General features: G+C 43.6%; 1 protein-coding gene across 1 annotated transcript in view; it reads left to right on the top strand.

The window, feature by feature from the left end:
- The first annotated feature begins 1508 nt into the window (after positions 1–1508).
- ABCG2 (ATP binding cassette subfamily G member 2 (Junior blood group)) overlaps positions 1509–5841 on the top strand; it is an 18606-nt gene continuing 14273 nt past the window's right edge. The window contains exon 1 of the mRNA XM_057369210.1: positions 1509–1760. The gene's annotated coding sequence lies outside the window, so the exon portion shown is untranslated. The remainder of the gene's footprint in view (positions 1761–5841) is intronic.

A 5841-nucleotide genomic window follows, 5' to 3' on the forward strand; every position in this document is an offset into this window, starting at 1 on the left:
TTGCCCGGCTGGTGATGCTGTGCCTGACACCCCCCAGAACAAGGGTGGTCCTCCTGGCTGCCAGGGCACAGCTGATTCATGTTTAACTTGCCATGGATCAGCACCCCCAGGTTCCTTTGCACATCGCTGCTCTCCAGCCTCTCATTCCCCAGTCTGCACACACATCCAGGGCTGCTCCATCCCAGGTGCAGAACCCAGCACTTGTCTTTGTTTAAACTTCCTGTGGTTGGTGATTTCCCAGCCCCCCAACTTGTCGAGGTCTCTCTGCAGGGTCTCTCTGCCTTCAGCTCCTCCCAATACARTAACTTACTTAGCACACCTTGGAGTCCTGCGTCCGAGCAGCCTGGGAACAGCCCAGATCTGATACTACAAATTGTCTGCTGATGTTTCCTGCCCAGGCTGCAGATATGCTCCCTGAATGAGATAACAGTATCTCTGTGTCTATTTGTCATGTGYGCACCTTCTCAAATGCCACTGGGATTACAGAATGATCTTCACCAGCTGCTGGCTGCTTGTAAGTCTCATTTAAACACAGTAGAGGATTAATTATTATGAAATTATTGATCAAGGAAAGAACAAAAGCCTCAGGAGTGTGGTTCATGAACAATGATATACTTACCTAGGTTACAGACACCTAAAAAATCTGGCCCTGTAGTGTTTGGTCCAGGAGAACTCTTACAGGCAGCTTTGATGTTCAATAATTAGTGATGAGTCTTGCTAGGAAAAAAAAAAAAGAAAATGGAAATTATGATTTTCACTGGAAACTATCTGTAACATGTCATTTGTTACACGTCTATGTCATTTGCCAAAGAGAAAGATTGTGACTCCACATGCTCATGCATTTGTCAAAGCTCTGGCAGTCCCCTCATGTGGGATGGTGCCAAATGAACTGAAGAAGTTCCTTCAGCATCTCCCAGAGCTTGCACAGCCTCATCTTTGGGGTTATTACAAGCTATAGCTGTCTTGGAAAGCAAAACTGCATCAGGGAACACATGGGAAAAATGTCATGCCTGTCACTGATCCTRTTCCCAGTGTTAGCACAGCTCCTGGAACGCTGTGGCTGGTGCTGTCCAGTGACCTCAGCCGGGGACCAGTGCCCCTAYCTTGTATAACAAAGGCTGGCACAGCTCGGTTCCTTCCACAGCCTYGATGACATGCCCACATATTGTCCCGTGAAAGCACCGCTCTGGTGGGCTCAGAAAAGCCTTTGCATTGCTGCAGGTGTTTGGAACAGAAGGAAAATATACCTGTCTCCAGGACACTGGGGGAGAAGACTTCACAGGCAGCTGAGCCTCACCTGACCTCCCGTGCCGGCATCCATCGCCCGCCGCCAGCTCTGCCAGCCCGTCCGTGGCTGCGGGAATCGGGCAGGACGAGATGCTCTCCTTCATTCCAGTGCCACTGTCACCGGCTGGCTTGGGGCAGCACCCGGCGAGGCTCTGCCCGTGCASTTTACGACTTGTTCAGCTGAGAGTAGAAAAGGTCACTGCCGTGGCTCGCCCTGGCCCTGCCCTCCSCACAAAGCCCCGTGGCTTCCCCGGCGTGCGGGCAGAGGGAGGAGACTCGGCGGGGTGACGGAGCTCGGGAAGGCAGCGGGCTGCTCGTTCTGAGACACATGCCATGATCCGGGTGGCACTGCCCTGCCCTGCCAGCTGAGCGAGCCGTCGGGGTTGGGCTCCTTGCCTCCACGCTCCTCTCTTCTCCCGGGATCGTGCATCCATCCCTCCCGCCGCCTCCTGTGCCGCACGGACCCGCTGCTGGTGAGTGAGCCCGCAGCAGCTCAGCCCTTCCACCGAGACCCATGTCRCTCGGTGGAGTGGTGTGCTTCCTCGTCCACGAATTGTCATTGTCATTGGATTATATTCATAATTATTCATTGGATAATATTCATAATTCATTGTCATTGCCGTGGGATTATATTCAGCAGCTGTTTTTCTCCAAGAGCCAAGGAAAGCCCGATGAAACGCTCGCCTGCCTTCTCCCCGCTTTTTATGGGTTTTTGTTGGGAAGGCAAGAAATCAATGAAAATATGTTTTATAAACTGGGGGGTGGAGGAAGCTTCTAGACTTAAATTACAGCCAGTAAAAAGGTGAAAAATGAGAATATTTTGCAGSAGCTGCCATCCTCGGTGCTCCCTCRCACAGGCGTGTAAATGCCTGCACGCACCATGCTCCGCTTGCCCGGTCCCCAATTARCACACAGGGCTCTTTTCATGGAAGGTAGGTTACAAATCCCTGGTAAATCGGCTGGCAATTAACTTACAGATTGCCTGAATCGCATTATCCTTATTTACTCAAATGGTTTTAATTTCCTGCGCGTGTTCCTGACAAAGGGGACTGTGTGTCCTGGCCTCTGTGCATCCCCAGAGCCATTCTCCGGTCAGTCCACATCCCTGGAAATGGCTAAAGAGGGGGGAGAAAAGGTGTATTTGCAACTTGTGTGAATTTATAGATCTATCCGAAATCCAAAATGCACRTAACAGTGCTGTTTCAGTTTGCAGGTTGCAAGACTTAACTTTGTACCCATTAAAAATAAGATAAATAATAGCATATTTGATTGTGGTTTCTCTGGCATGTCCAAGTATCTAGAAAAAAAGAAAAAAAAAAGATTATTTTTGAACAGGGTTTGAGGAAGCTTCCTTTAGAAAACTGTGCTGAAATTGCTTCTATCTCTAAAACTCTTCCTCCTTAAGTAACATCTTTGTGTGTCCTCTATAGAGATAAAATCTTTGGAGTAACTGCCTGGATTTTAAAAAATGCACATCTGAATTTTGCKATTCAGAATTTTACTACCCCTCCTATAGTATTGGTTTTTAGTATTGTGGGTTTTTTCTATTTGAATTGCAAATTCCTCTGGTGCCTAAACTTTACAGGAAGACTGGCAGGAATAAATGTTCCTTAGATTTATATATATATATATGTATATGTATGTGTGTGTGTGTGTGTATGTGTATATATATATTTTAAGGCATACAAATTCATTTACTGAAATTGTTTGATAGAATACAGGTATGGTTTTGTTGTAGTTCACGTGGGTTTGAATCAATTGGACTTTGTAGCACATTGTGTTGTTTGATTTTTTTTTGTTTAGTGCCCTGTGTGTGTAGGAAAAATTAGACTTTGTACTTGACGAGTCTCAGAAAAATACACAGGAAACTGACTGTACTGAAACTTTCATTTTCTGTGCACTAAAACAATGGGCAGAAAGATTTCTTGGTTGTTTTTAAGAAAGTTGTTTCATTTTGCCACTAATAAAAAGTTAAATATCTAGATCCAGTACTTTGTCCCCTGAAAAACTTTTCTGAGACTAAGTATCTTTGAAGAAAAGGATTTTCTATTAGGCTGAAATCAATGGCAATAAAAATATGTTAGAACTATTTGGCAAAACAAGCAAAATTTGCAAAATTTCCAGAGAGTTTATAAATTTTATGTTTTGCTGATGCAAAAGTGCATTGTACCCAGGGTTGACATGATGAGGATATGAAACACTTTATTGAGATTAACAAATACTTCTAAATACAGCAGGCAGCACATATTGTCATTGAATCTCCTGCTCATTTCCCATCTAAAGTAAATATTTGTGAGCCATTGGCAACAAAACCTGAGACACTTCATTTAAAGTTTGCGTAGAAATTGATTGGATTAACATTCATCGTGGTTGTTTTTTTGTCCTGCACAAGCTCTGACTTAATATGTTTTGTGGCTTTGCATCACATTAAACTCAATTAATTATTTCTTAACGATTAAAATCTGCAATATTTTAAATATTCCATTTCTGAGGAGCAATTGCAAACAGCTGACAATTACATTAGCTGTGAAGGAACATGSCCCTGTGCTCCTCTGGTGAAGTTTGCTGCTAGGTCAGATTTGTGAAATACCAAACTGGTTTCTTGCTTCAACTCTTTATTCYACAGTGAAAATGAAGCATCCAAAARAGCAAAGCAAATCAAGTGCTTAATTTTAACGTAATTTCTACTGCTAACACTTCATCTTCTCCCAGTACACTGTTAGCCAAGATCCAAATTGCCACTCTCAGAGGTTTCCACGGATCACCGGGGCAAAGCCACGGTTGACCCAATCTCGTGTTGGTGCTGGCCCTGCTCAGAGGGAGAAGCTGGGTGTTGGGACTGCCCCAGACCCACCAGCATGCCAGAGCCCTGCAATTCTGCCATCCCAGGGAACTGCTGTGCTGGAGACCTCGCAGTGGTTATTCCCCTTTGAGAGGAGAGCAGCCAACACAGATTCCACAGAGCAGAAATAACCACTCCAGCTTTAAGAGCATTCTGCAATTTCTTTCTGCAATGAGTTCTGGTAGCTCTGAAAGCATGAAATGTTATTTCCAGTATTAATGACATTTGAAATAGTTTGTTTTTTTTTTTTTTTTTACTTTGATAAACGGCATGTTCCCACAAATGCACTTTTTTTTCCTGAAGGGACAAACACAGCACAGGTAAATCCACGTRCCAAGCGTTCCACCCACAGCACCCCACCCTGTCCCTGCAAGGGGCACAARCCCACTGCAGCCAGGAAAGGCTGAAAGAGTTTACACCAGAGGTACAGTGAGACCTGAATCTCTGCTCACAGCTGCCAGTGCTTGATGCCTTCCCAAGGGACAATAGCAAAGMATATTGATTTTCTCTGGGAGTTTTGGGCTATCAGTGGGCTCAAGCCTTCCTGAACTGGGAAGTTTTCTGCTGACAGCTGTATGAAACAGCCATTGAGAGACTGTTTGCTATAGATATGTGTAATTCTCCTCATAGCTGATTTATTTATTTAGCTTCTACACACATTTTTGCAAGGATGCGTACTATTTCATCACAACTCRATTGGTGGATTCAATTTGACTGTGACAGATTGTCAGTTCCTAGGAACGACACTGTGAAAGCAGTGTGAGCCTGTTTTTGTGAAAACTTTCTGATTCTCTGCTTACTGTCTACCTGTCTACTTCTGTCTGGAAGACTGAATTGCTACAATTCCTAAAAAAAAAAAGTTTGTTTTATAAAGAGCATTTCAGAAATTTCAGYGCGAGCTTTGAGCTAGGTTTTTGTGCTGGTCTTTGGACAAAAAAAGACTGAAACCCCAACAAAATSAAATTAAACAAAGAAAAATGCAGCTATTCTGTTGATAATGCCTGAGGTCAAACTCCATCTCAATTTTTTTTTTCTCATTTGCTCATAATGCTGCATCAGTAATGCTGAAATATTAAGCTGAGAAAAAACAATGCTCAAGTCAAATACTGATCCAAATACCTTATATATGCAGTGATATATCAAGGTCAGAGTCACACTGTCTCCTGCCTTCTGCAGGAGGTCATCCAAAAGCTCAAGGGATTTTTTAATGCCTACCAGTGGTTGAGAATTTGGTGCCTTGCTTGAAGATTCTGCTCAGCACTTGGTGAGCCTTTAAAAGAAAAGTTYCCACTGCAGCTCTGAATGCACATCTCTAAATTACCAAAGCATCCTTGCAAAAGGCAATGATTGATGTCCATCCAGGGTAACTACAGGATAAATGGACCTATAAAATTACCTGCCCTCCTTCAGACAGGTAAATCTTCTCTGGCACAAATGAAAGTGTATGCAGTAAAAATATCAGTAAAAAGCCTCTATGCTTTGAGGCACATTTGGCTGATGTGCAACTTACTCAAAAYGCATTTTAGCTCAAAATAAAGCTAGACCCATTGCAATTACGTTTGGAACAGAGTCTCTTTGCATTAGGCCAAGATTAATGATTACTAAACATTAAGATTTTATATTTTTGTGATCAGAGAAGACTGCAGCTTGCTCAGAAGAGGCAATCTTGGCCTGGATTTGGGATAGCATCACTGGGAGACAGATGAACCAAC

The sequence above is a fragment of the Malurus melanocephalus genome, unplaced genomic scaffold, assembly GCF_030028575.1.
Source record: "Malurus melanocephalus ecotype Western Australia unplaced genomic scaffold, MMel_1.1 scaffold_105, whole genome shotgun sequence".
NCBI classification, from domain to species: Eukaryota; Metazoa; Chordata; class Aves; order Passeriformes; family Maluridae; genus Malurus; species Malurus melanocephalus.